At 47.7% G+C, this 13,579-nt stretch overlaps 1 long non-coding RNA gene across 2 annotated transcripts; it reads right to left on the reverse strand.

Annotated features, from left to right (window-relative positions):
- Positions 1 to 10,980: 10,980 nt before the first annotated feature.
- LOC149327672 (uncharacterized) lies at positions 10,981 to 13,202 on the reverse strand. 2 transcript variants are annotated; one of them, XR_016286494.1, is made up of 6 exons: positions 13,005 to 13,202; positions 12,267 to 12,323; positions 12,004 to 12,154; positions 11,723 to 11,887; positions 11,551 to 11,620; positions 10,981 to 11,352 (listed from the first exon to the last, which is right to left on the reverse strand). It is a non-coding gene; the product is annotated as an uncharacterized LOC149327672 (long non-coding RNA). The 2 variants fall into 2 exon arrangements; XR_016286493.1 differs by lacking the exon at positions 11,551 to 11,620.
- Between the last annotated feature and the right edge of the window lie 377 nt (positions 13,203 to 13,579).

Raw genomic sequence — 13,579 nt, forward strand, 5'->3', positions numbered from 1 at the left:
GAAGAGGCGGGCGTGGCCGGTCGTCTGTTGCGTTATGTGCAGGGGTTCCTCAACGCGCGCACTATTCGCGTGCGCGTGGGAGCGGCTCTCTCTCAGCCCCGCCCGGTGGATCTAGGCGTGCCGCTGGGGGTCGGTGTTGTCCCCGTTCCTGTTCAATGTGGCGATGTCGGCGGTGCCGGGCTGTCTGCCCACAGGCAACCGGCACCGCGTGTACATCTCCATATACGCGGACGACATCGCTCTGTGGTGCTTGGGACCTCCGGGCGAGGCTTCCCGCGTGAGAGACTGTCTCCAGGGGTCCCTTGACGCTATCGGCGACCGGTTGCGGGGCCTGGCGCTTTGCGCGGAGAAGACTGCAGCCATGGCCTGCGCAGCTCGCAGATGCGCCCGCCTGGCGCCGCTGACGTTGGCTGGGACGCCACTGCCGTGGAAGAGCTCCGTGCGGTACCTCGGCCTGGAAATCGACCAGCGCCTCTCCTTCCGCCCCGCGGCGACCAGGGCCTGCCAGCAGATGTCTGCCGTGGGGCGTCCTGCACTGATGGCGAAAGAACTAGCAAAGTTAAAGGAAGAGATAAGACAAGAATTCACCCAGTTAAAGGCAGAGCTTCAGCAGGAAATCAAAACTGCTCAGGCGTCCCTGGAAAGGGATGCACGAAGTGAACTTCGCGAACTACGCAACGAGCAAAAGAGTTTGACCGAAAGTCTTGAATTTGCACATGCTGAAATTGAAACACTGAAAAAGCAACTTACTAGTGAGGTTGAAAAACACGCAAAGCTAAGCACTGAAAAAGATAACGCTGAAGCGAAATGTGCGACTCTGGAACAACAGAATGAGGAGCTTGAAAAGCGAGTAGTTCAATTAGAACAGTATTCAAGAAACGTGAACTTGGAAATTCAGGGAGTCGAAGAGGAAGAAGAGGAAAACATAGCAGAAATCCTTACCAAAGTTGGGATTGCTATCCATGAATCAATCACAGACAGTGATGTTGAGCTATGTCACCGCGTTCCCACCCGTAATGACGGCAAAACAAAGAACATAGTTATTCAATTCAAGTCCCGCGCCAAACGCGACAGCGCTCTTGAAAAGGCCAAAAAGACTCGCCTCACAAACAGAGATCTAGGATTTGATAGCTCCGATCCCATATACATAAATGAACACCTTTGCCCCTCCCTGAAGAAGCTTCTCAGCTTGGCCAAACAAAAGAAAAAAGAACAAAACTGGAAGTTCGTGTGGGTTCGTGGCGGAAAAATCTTTGCTGGCAAACATGAAACGTCAAAAGTTCTTCGCATACAATGCGAAAAAGACATTGGAAAGATTCAGTGAGCACAACAACTTATCTAGTATCCCATCTTGTCATTCAGAATGGCATTACAGCCTGCTGAAGTTAACAATCTTATCACATCTGCAAACATGAGAGGTCTTAAATGCTTCCATCTGAACATAAGATCAAGTCGTAATAAAGAAGACATCCTTAATATTTTTCTTGAAAACTTTACCTTCCCTTTTGATGTGGTCATGTTAACGGAAACGTGGTCTACAGCAGAATGTGATGCTATAATTGATGCAAATTATAAAACCTTCTTTTTGAACCGATCGAAAAAGCGTGGTGGCGGAATTCAATTGAATATTAGGAAGTGCTTTCAGTGTGACTTACTTGATCAGTTCGCTGTTATCAATGACTACATCGAATGTCTTGCCGTAGTTAGTGAGCCCTACATTTTCGCTGTGATTTACAGGCCGCCTGATGGGTGCATGAACAGTTTCTTTCAATTTCTTGAAACCTTACTTGATTTTTCAAATAAGAATGACTACACAACAATCCTGGGAGGTGATCTTAACATAGACCTGCTTACCTCGTCCACCTCTGAGCAGTTATTACAGACAACACTCTTCTCGCAAGGCTACAGTAATATGATTCAGACTCCCACAAGGATAACCACAAAATCATCCACACTGATAGATCTATTCATAACAAACCTGCCTAAGCACGAAACAACAGCAGGTACAGTTTCATCAAATATCAGCGACCACTTGGCAATAGTTTTACTCTGTAAAACAACACCTAAACGTACGAATACTGTATCACTTCCAAGCAGAAAAATTCAAAGCATCAGTGAGTCTACAATATCCACTTTTCGTAGTAAACTTATACAGACAAACTGGAGTGATGTTTATAGCACAACATCAGCTGATGATGCATATAATAACTTTTTAAATAAATTAATAGATGCATATTCGCAGTCGTTCCCCTTCATTACTGCAAAAAAATTCAAGAAATCACGTAAACCTTGGATTACCAAGGAGTCCCTAAAAATGATAAAAAAGAAAGACAAACTCTTCCATAGATTTCTACGCACGCGCGATACAGAAGATTGGAAAGCCTTCAAAAAATATAGAAACAAAACAAATGCCATACTGCGGAAAGAAAAACAGCGGTATCTTTACCTATTCTTTGAGACGGGTCATACCATAAAATCTGACGTTATGTGGAAGAAATTAAATGAGCTACTTAATCGAAACCCTCATAGTCCGAATACACATGAATTAATTATAAATGACAAAGTTATTTGTGGACAAGAGCTAGCTGAAGAATTTTACAACCATCTAGTCAACCAGGTTACTAGTGCTCACTGTGTAGAAGCAACGGGAAATATTGCTAGAAATTTAGACAGCATCTTTTTTGTTCCCACAAGTGAAAGTGAAGTCCAAGATGTATTTAGTTCTTTTCGTAACAGTTCGGCGCGGGACATAAACGATCTTCAGCTAAGGCCTGTAAAAGGTGCACTTGACTTGCTTACACCACATCTCACTCATATCTACAATTTAGCTCTCTCCACAGGCGTTTTCCCAGCAAAGATGCAAATATCTAAAGTAATAACAATTTTCAAAGGCGGTGATCGCAACAATTTATCAAACTATCGCCCAATATCCTTGCTACCTATCTTTTCAAAAGGACTTGAAAAAGTAATTCATATCCGCATCATCAATTTTTTTGAAAAGCACAATTTGTTAACACCGACACAATTCGGCTTTCGCAAAGGCAAATCCACAGAACTAGCATTGCTCACACAGAAAGAAATTATACTAAAAGCATTTGAAGAAAAAGAAGCAGTAGTTGGCATCTACATTGATTTTTCTAAAGCTTTTGATCGTCTTAATCACATAACATTACTAAAGAAACTAGAAATATATGGAGTAAGGGGAACACCACTAGCACTCATAACTTCATATCTACAACATCGAAGGCAAAGCGTTTCAATAGATAACAACATGTCATCATACAGACCTGTAACCACCGGCATACCTCAAGGAAGCATACTTGGCCCCCTCCTATTTAACATATACGTAAATGATATCACATCTGTTAGCCCTGTTCCACATTATATATCCTATGCAGATGACACTACCTTATTATTCCACGAGCGTAACTTTCAATCCTTAGAGGATGGTATTAACGCGATCCTTCAATATCTCTACCAATGGAGTAAAGCGAACTCCCTGGACATTAATACGAAAAAAACAAAGGCAGTCATGTTCACTCCCAGGCAATCGAAAGCACCACACTTCTTAAATATCACATTAGGATCCGAACCAATAGAATTTGTTGATTCAGTTAAAACACTTGGCGTATATCTGCACAAAAATATGCTATGGGACACTCACGTTAATTATGCTATAACAAAAATATCTAAATCTGTCGGAATACTAGCGAGGTTTCACTCTTTCCTACCACAAGCAATTAAACTGCACATATACAATGCCTTGATTCTATCACATATAAGTTACTGCTTTCTTGTTTGGGGGAGAACAACCGTCACAAATCTAAATCGTTTGCACGTACTCCAAAAGAAATCTATTCGGCATATCGTAGGGGTCGACTCGCAAGCCCACACAGGCGAATATTTTATGCAGCTTAATGTAACAAGTGTACATAATCTATACCTATATACATTGGCAAAAAGATACAAACAACAACTTCGTAACAGCCAGCAAGAATTAAAATATATGGCACAGTTAACTCGAACAACACATGTACGTGATACACGCTTTTCAGAACCTTGGAAAGTTCCTTATTCCCGGACAAATTATGGGCAAAAAATGCTACGTCATTCATTACCAACACTTTTAAACAATCTTGAACATAACGGAATTGACATTAACCACATTAGTATTTCAAAAATTAGGTATTTCCTGTCGGAGCAAGCATCAGACAACCCATACTAATTAGTGCACCTGAAATAATAACATGCAATTCTGTTGCAAAACCGTTTGCCTTTATGAATATGTACCTATGCACTTTCCATTCTGTTTGTAAATTACTACAGTTTATTTTGTTTTGTCTTCGTACTTGCTGTACATATAAAAAATTGTTTAAGTTCCACAAGAGAGCTTTGCAAAACCACTCTATATTGTTTAACCTTGTACGTTTTGCTTGCTTTGTTTCATATTTCCATATTCCACGAGTATGTTTTATATAATGTCCACCTGTGTGTCGTCACTGCATGCCATGTAAAAGGGGGCTTGAGCGCAATCAAGTGAACATGTTTCACTTTTTGCTCGAGCCTCCTCCGTTGATTTCTTTCTGACGGAAAATAAACTGCATTTGATTTGATTTGATTTGATTTGAAGAGGACTACAGCCGCTGTGCACAAGCTCACCGCCCGGGGCCAGGGGATTTCTCAGCAGACTGCGCTGCGCCTCTACAACGCCGCAGCCTTAGGGGCGATACTCTACGCGCTGCCCCTCGTCACGGTGCGCAAACCATCATGGAAGGCACTGGAGGTGCAGCATCGCAAAGCGCTGCGGACCTGCCTCGGTCTACCCGGAAACTCGCAATGCGAGGCGACACTGGCCGAGGCGGGCGCGTGGCCGCTGCAGCTACAGGCCACGCAGCGCTCGCTGCACCACATTGACCGTCTTCACCGCGCACCAGACGGCGCGGAACTCCTGCAGCGCCTTCGTCACTACCCGCGCTCAAGAATGGGCGCGGCACTGCAGGAATATGACCAGCTGACGCGCGCCACGCCCCCCTACGGCCTCTGCTCCCCCTGGCCCCTCACGACGGAGGTACAGCGAGAGATCGTCGGCATCGCGGGAAAACGCAGCACACCACTATGTGCAGTGCAGCAGCTAGCCGGAGCCGTCATCTACGAGCAACTGCGCGACCATCTGCTTGTGTTCACTGACGGCTCCGTGGTGAGCGAAAACTGCTCGCTCGCCGCAGCGGCCACCATCCCCGCCCTGCAGCTGCACCGCCAGCAAAGAGTGGCTTACCTGGGCTCTTCGACCACGGCGGAGCTACTGGGTCTTCGCCTGGGCTTGGACCTGGTGCTCACCCTTACTCCGCCGCCACCCAGGTGTGCTCTGCTGTGTGATTCCCGTGCCGCCCTCAGCCGCCTGCAGACTCCCGCCCGTGGCACCCCGTTGCTGTGCGCGTTACGCGAGCGCATTGAGCGCCTCGCGGAGCGCAGATGCAGTATTCGCGTGCAGTGGGTGCCCGGTCACTGCGGCATCCGCGGCAACGAGCAAGCCGACGAGCTCGCCACCGCCGCACATCAGCTTCCTCCCAGCGACGAACCGCTCGCCCTGGAAGACGTGCGTGCGGTGATCTACGACCACCTCCGTCAGCAACACCCGGACCCTCGCATCGCGCGAGGAGAGCGCATTTCTCTCGTCGGCGCGCGCTCACTGTCGCGCCTCCAGCGGGCGATAATCATCCGAGTGCGCGTCGGCTGCGTGTGGCCCGGGGAAAGACGGGTGCGCCACGGACTTTCGTCGAGCGACGCGTGCGCTGAATGCGGCGCAGTGGAGACATTGGAGCACATGCTCCTTCGCTGTACCGCTTCTGCAGTGCCGCGTCGCGAGATGCTCGCGGCCTACAGGGCGCTGGGAATCATCCCGGACAGTCTCGAAGCGCTCCTGTGGCCGCGCGGCAGTGCGCGCACCCGTGACAGAACAATGGTGAGCCTCTGTGCGTTCATCGAGCAGGCGGACTTGACTGCCCGCTTGCTCTACGCCAGGTAGTGCACGCATACACGAACGCTCCGTGGGTGCTACCTCGGACGGTATACGCGGCCGGGCGCCCCACCCCGGCCGCTAGTGCAGTGTGCCGCGCGCGCGATTAATCCGAGACAGGACGCTACGTGCGCGCGGCTATGTACATACAGTTTACTTCTTGTGTAAGTGATTGTGCGCAGTGGCCGCTCGCGCGCACTTATTTTCGGACAATGCTTGGACATTAGCGCGCGAGCGGCGCGAACTTGATTACTTGTGTATTTTGTAAATAGTGTACAAAGCTCTCCCCTGTCCTTTCTCTCTGTCACTCCCCTCTATACTTCTCCTCACTATCCTCTTCCTTTCCCTTTCGTTTCCGCCGGCTGCAGCTCGGGTGCTTAAGATATTAGATAGCAATTGTCGCGGCCGGCAACACTCTTTTGCTTCACTTTTTTTTTTTTTTTAATAAACCACTACCACCTTTCGCCCACATGTGTGTGGCACTTCCTCATTTTCTAACTGAGAGGAATGCGGTTTGTGCCACTTCTGAGTATTTTCCTATTACAAGAGGGTTGGGGCGAAAAAAAAAATTGTAGGTATGTCTTTCCACAGCTGTTCTGGAAACGGAAGCTGGAAGCTGGGTAAACGGAAACGGTAGAAGGGAAATACCAAGAAAGCAGACACGGGCGACACGCGGAAACCGGTTCAAGGAAGGAAGATAAGAAAAGAAGAGAGGATCTGCCTGCAGAAGGAGGAAAGGCTGAGGAGCGATGAAGAAAGGCTGCAGGGGACGCATGGGTTCGCTATATTGTAGGGTGCCTATGTCCGCGCGCCTGCTTCGTCCTTCCGCGAAGAGAGCACGACCCGTCAGTGCACTGCGCGTTACTGGCAGCTGCTGCCGGATGTAGTTTGCACTTGGCGCTTCTGGACGGTGCTTCTCATGCTATCTGCTATGTGACTCTGTGGTGTGCAGTCGTGTTTCGATAGCCTGCCAAAAGGCTTACTTAGCGACGGCGTCATCAATCCTGGTAAGTGCTGTCGAACGTTTGTCTGCTTGTATTTTGAGGAAGGGTGGGGGTGCGGAATTACTTAGGCTCATGTACACTCTCAGCAAAATAATTCAATTTCGTACCCATCTTCCCATGCATTCTAGAATTAATATATGCAGACTAATCGTCATGGTGCAAATTGCGCAGTGCACCCTTATATCTCCAGCAATAAGCTTTGGACACAAAGCTATTACATGTTTTCGGCGCAGTCGCCTTTCATACACTCTTGACGGGGGGTGTACGTTGCAAAATGCATGCAACCTCCAGCATGAGCGCAGTTATTTAAGCTTCAGATGGTGAGTCCTACTTTCTTTTAGGAACCTCAGTGATTGCTCTGAATGGTTGAACTTTAAAAATTAATTGAAATGGAGACACTCTTACTTTGCGGCCCAAAGCAATCTTTCTTCCAGACGCACGCGGTATAGTTAATGCACCATTTCCTCTCCTCAAAACCAATTTTCGATTCTTTCTCCAAGCCGTGTTCAAGCTTCACCCGCAAACATTTTTCTGTCGCTATTTTACGTCAATAAACCCTCACAACAGTTCACAACTTGCAAAATTGCCGCTGTCTTAGAAGATATTTTCCTACAAAAGATTTTTCCCCCAGTTCTGCTCGGCCCACAAAACGGGAGATGCGTCTTCGATCCTGAAATAGATTACGTGCTTCTCCCACCTTCCTTTTCTAGAAAGAATGCGAGACTGTTGTCTGTAAATGAGTGCTTTTTGTCGGAAAACATCCTTCTTCAGAAGCTGACATAATTTTCCAAGTTGTTGCAGAAAGAAACGCACGATTTCAATGCGCATGCGCTTTTGTTGCACGCAGGCGCTGAAATGAATAGCTAAACTTTCCAAATTCAGACAGAATTTTTCTAGCGCCAAAAGCATAACTGGACAACAGCTGAACAAGAGTTCCCTTCAGTTTATTTTTGCTCGCGAAAAATGTTCCAGGCTAATAATATGACTGAATAATTGGTAGCACCCCTGCATGCATGACAGGTGAATACCCATGAAACACAAAAAGCGCTAATAGACGTCTAAAAAAAGTCTTGGAAAGAAAAGCTTGACATCTAAAAGAAGTTTCAGCTAAGCAGTTTTTTAGACTTAGGCCCAAACTCTGAAAGCTTCCTTTCCTTCGAAGTCTTCCTAACCTTACGTGAGGCCGCCTTTCCGCGAATGTTCGATGGAGGAAGCCAGCTTACTCTGAAAGCTCCCCTCGCCTCTCCTCAAGTAAGGAACGCATGCCGCGTGTCTGGGTTTGAGGTTTCCTTCACATCGGCCAATAGGGCGCCGAGTAGGAAGTTGCATTCCCGCGGCAACAACAAACATGTCGGCGCCCTTCGAAGCTGGGCCCCTCGATTCGGACTGAATTCGTCGTCGTTACTGCGTTTTTCAGTGCGTTCGCTGGCCATAAATGGGCCATCGGTCTTTCGCTTCCTTTCATCTCGCCTCTAAGGAAAGTATGAGTGATAAATTTGCCTTATTTTTCTATTTAGATTGGCGATTCAGCCGCTTTTAGGCTTAAGACCATCGGTTTGTTGACAGAAAGGTTTCCGTCTTAACAACCAGATGGCGCCACTAGGCTGAGCTAGGCGGAAAACTCGTACACCTGATGCAAAGGGAATAGCCACATAAACGTCAATCGTCATGTCATTGCGTCGCTGTTTGCATAAGCTGAATTAAAAGTGGAAATTTGAGAAACGTTGTAACGTCCCGCAAAATACCTGCGTTTAGCGCACGTAAGCATGCACACGCTTATGGTACATAGACAGCGTCGATTTATGCTATTTGCTAGCCATATCTCTCACGCCCCGAGCGGCAACGTGGTGGCCGGGAGGTCGGCGGCGGCGGATTTCGCTCGCTGTCGCCGCCGAATGCCGAAGTGTGACAGAGCCGCACTGGTGCGGAATCTGAACGCAAATTCTTCCCCTGCACTTCCACTGGATTCACCGCGTCGCGAAGCGACCTCGCTGTTGGAGGATACAGGTACACTTCATCGAATGCGTATTCACAAGCACGGTTAAAAAACTGCTTGTAGCGGTCAGTCCACGCTGTCATTTTCTCCCGCCTGCTCAACTGCGCTCACGCCGGGCTCGCGTCCTTGCGCCGCGTTTCGCCGCCCGCGTGAGTGTGCGGAGTCACTTGTGGCAGCAGTGAGGTGAAGCGCTCCTCCAGGGCCAGGAGCAACGTAAGGACGCATGAAGGCAGCTGGCAGCTGCCTTAACTATGAGGAGGCACCAAGGACGACCTTACTTAGGCCCAAACTCTGAAAGCTTCCTTTCCTTAGAAGTCTTCCTAACCTTACGTGAGGCCGCCTTTCCGCAAATGTTCGATGGAGGAAGCCAGCTTACTCTGAAAGCTCTCCTCGCCTCTCCTCAAGTAAGGAACGCATGCCGCGTGTCTGGGTTCGAGGGTTCCTTCACATCCGCCAATAGGACGCCGAGTAGGAAGTTGCATTCCCGTGGTGACAACAAACATGGCGGCGCCCTTCGAAGCTGGGCCCCTCGATTCAAACTGAATTCGTCGTCGTTACTGCGCTTTTCAGTGCGTTCCCTGACCATAAATGGGCCATCGGTCTTTCGCTTCCTCTCATCTCGCCTCTAAGGAAAGTATGAGTGATAAATTTGCCTTATTTTTTATTTAGATTGACGATTCAGCCGCTGTTAGGCTTAAGACCATCGGTTTGTTGACAGAAATGGTTTCCGCCCTAACAACGAGATGGCGCCACTAGGCTGAGCTAGGCAGAAAACTCGTCCACCAGATACAAAGGGAATAGCCACGTACGTCAATCGTCATGTCATTGCGTCGCTGCTTGCATAAGCTGAATTAAAAGTGGAAATTTGAGAAACGTTGTAACGTCCCGCAAAATACCTGCGTTTAGCGTACGTAAGCATGCACACGCTTATGGTACATTGACAACGTCGATTTATGCTATTTGCTAGCCATATCTCTCACGCCACGAGCGGCGACGTGGTTGTCGGGAGGTGTGAACGAGGCAACATTTCGGCGGCGGCGGATTTCGCTCGCTCTCGCCGCCGAATGCCCAAGTGTGACAGAGCCACACGGTTGCGGAATCTGAACGCAAATTCTTCCTCTGAGTGGACTTCCACTGGATTCACCGCGTCGCGAAGCAACCTAGCTGTTCGAGGATACAGGTACACTTCATCAAGTGCATATTCACAAGCACGGTTAAAAAATTGCGTGTAGTCGCCCGCGTAGCGGTCAGTCCACGCTGCCATTTTCTCCCGCCTGCTCAACTGCACTCACGCCGGGCTCGCGTCCTTGCGCCGCGTCTCGCCGCCCGCGTGGGTGTGCGGAGTCACTTGTGGCAGCAGTGAGGTGAAGCACTCCTCCAGGGCCAGGAGCGACGTAAGGACGCATGAAGGCAGTTGGCAGCTGCCTCAACTGTGAGGAGGCACCAAGGACGACCTTACTTAGGGCTCCTCAGTAAGGAAGCTTTCAGATTGACATGAGGGCTCCTCACAGCAGTGAAGGCTCCCTTACTGAGGTAAGGAAGCTTTCAGAGTTTGGGGGTTAGCCTCAGTATGGAAGCTTTCAGATTGACATGAGGGCGCCTCACTGCAATGAAGGCTTCCTTACTGAGGTAAGGAAGCTTTCAGAGTTTGGGGGTTAGACGTTTACTAGCCTTCTATTAGCTCTGCTAACGCTACGCTTGTATACGGCTAGAAAACTTCTGAGGTAGAACTGTTATAGAATTTTTTTAGACGTTCCTTTTTTTTCGAAATGGGTGCCTGGATTATGTTACGCATTTCAATACTGATTTTAGTGCTGCGTTTAAACCCTCTAAAGCTTTAAAAATGTTATAGTTCATTTTTCTGGTATACACCAGTCAAAAAAAGAACTCAAAGCTGATTTGCAATGACCCGAACAATGAGCCCACATTACAAGAAATGTATGGCTGTACTAATGAGGCATAAATGCATGTGCTAGCACACTTTTCAGTCACTGCGTTACTCTTTATTGAATCCAGTGCATACACCCACACACAAAAAAAGAAAAGGATCAGGAAATTAATGTTAGAAGCCACGGAGGAGGTAGCTTCACTGGTTTGGATGACGTTACAATGGTAAGCACTTGGATGGCGGGAAAGCATCGAGCAGCAACCAAATGTTAAATCAAAAATTCATTCGGCCCCGGGCCTTGTTCACAACGGATGCGTTGATGAGAAAGTTGCTGTGATGTGGATGGCACTGAAGAGCTCGCTAGGTGTTCCAAAAATCGCTTTTCTTGCAAGGAGGATGCCAACTAGACGGTAACAAGGGGAAGTCAAATCCAGCTCTGTTCAGCAGCCTGCAGAAGTGAAAAATATTAGAGTAACCAAAAGCACAGTCAGTCAGGTGCATGTAGAATGGCCAATGAGGAGTCGGAAGCAAATAAGACCAGGAAATGGCAAGGAGTGACAGCACAGGCAATAAAATAAGCTAATTAAAAACATAGATGCATATGATGTCACTGCAAGCGGCATTTCAGCAGAGTGTTACGGCTCACCGTAAACTCAAGAAGTCAATCACTGTGGAGGCCTTTAATTGAAGCAAAATCCAAACAGCGTGCATGGACACTGGAAGCCAAGCAGTCAATAGCAAGTGCACTGCCTTACTGTGATGCACACTGTACTCATAGAACCTCCTAAGCTGCATCTTGCAAACAGGCTTTCTCTTACCTGCAAGATGTGGCTGAATCAAAGGTGGTTGATGTTTGACATCTTGCACCGTCGCATGAAAACATAGCAGAGATGCTGCTGGCCTGGTAATGCCTGCATCACTTCAGTATACACCAGAGATGTGTTAAATCTTGGACCTTAACTTGACAGCCACACAGGGCACATCTGAAAGATAAGACAAATAAAAGTGCGAGTGTATAAGGTTCCTAACACTGCATTGCCAAAGAAGCCCTCTCTAATCTGTACGATGAAACTCAAAGAGCGGGCAAGAGATTACTTACACCACTGCACAAGAAGCATTAGTCCAGATTCCCACCTCAGAACTGAAACAATCTCCAGGCCAAGTCGTCTGAACAACCAAGTACAAGGTGCTGCTGTTATTTTGCGTGAAACTAGACCAGGTCCTTGCTCCTCCGGCCAGCAGTTGGAGTTCTAAAGGACAAACAAATAATGGGGCTTGTGGAATGAACATTAGCAAAGAGCCTAGACCTATACAAGAAATCATGAAGTGAAAGAAAAGGTGTCAGCTGCAAAGCGTGCTTACCAAAACTTGAGAAGTTGAGCAGGCAAGGAGGTCCTCTGAAAACCACTGTTGAACAGCCTGTACCCAAAACAAAATGTACACAGTGAAGTAGGGACAACGCCAGCTGTGCACGGTGCAATGGTTTTCCAAAAATAAAAGCTGCCATATGCCTGCAAAGAGCCGTAGTACTTCACTGCACTGTCAAACAGCCTGCACACATACAGAGCAGCACCACTGAGTAAACTACCTTTGTGCCGGGGCTCTCAATCGCAATGAAATAAAAGCTTGACGCAGTTTAGATAACCAAAGCCTTTTTAACGCGAGTTTCACTGACGGCAATCACAGCAAGGAGAATTGGAGCACACAGGTGGCCAGATGAGAGTCCTTGGCAAGAATAAAACCCTGCCAGAATGCAATAGAGCACAGACTTTAATCAATGTGTAGGAAAAAATTCGCGGCTTATCAACGGACGCTTAAAAACACAGCTGGTTGGTTTGAAGCTTTGTCACGTTCACCTTGTCATCGCCTTGGTAAAGAAAGCAACTGGCATGCGAGAGCAGCCTAGCTGTATCCACTTAACAAAAGCTCAAATACATGCAAATGCCCTGTTTTAATACATTCAACGCTGCACTTTGGTATGTAAAACACTGGCTGATACTGTTTTGTGATTTGTAAACCAAAGGTTCAATCAGGCGCGTTAGTGGCTTAGCCGGCAAAGTCGACGCTTTCACCACAGAAGAGAAATGGAAGGTTACTTACTTTTGCGGAAAACGAGGCTCACATCTCAGTGCAACACTGGTAGTAAACGATACCGCAGAAAAAGGGGAAAATGCAAACTGCAGCGGCGTGAAGTGCCAACCAGCGCGGAAAAAAGTGCGCAGCGAAACGTACTACAACGTACGCGGCATCCGCTTCGCGCGCGTAGCAATCGCTTGCCTCTGCAACGCCAAATGACCAAATGAAGTACTAAATTTCTAAACGTAAAAATAAACAAATCATAAAAGAACCAAAAAATTACGAGGAACTTTAGCTGCTAAAGTGGTGAAAGGCGAAAGCCTGAGTGCTGCATTCTGCTACGCGATTGTTCACTTCACATTCTGTTGGTGCATTATTAACTGCCAATTAATGACGCTTAAGCTTCGCCTTTAGGAGTGGAACGCGACAGCGTGTTGTAGCGCTGCCACGGAGTCCAAGGAACGCCACCACCCGTTCGGCGCGATGCGTTGCCCTTTGAGCGCAACGCTTTTTGAGGAAAGGAAATGGGGCTGTTATTCTCTGTCATTTCGGTGGACACCCGAGCCGCACCGTACAGGAAGGGAGGAAGTGTGAGTGAA

Source organism: Amblyomma mixtum, chromosome 10 (assembly GCF_055824585.1).
Source record: "Amblyomma mixtum isolate Tamu chromosome 10, ASM5582458v1, whole genome shotgun sequence".
Taxonomy (NCBI): Eukaryota; Metazoa; Arthropoda; class Arachnida; order Ixodida; family Ixodidae; genus Amblyomma; species Amblyomma mixtum.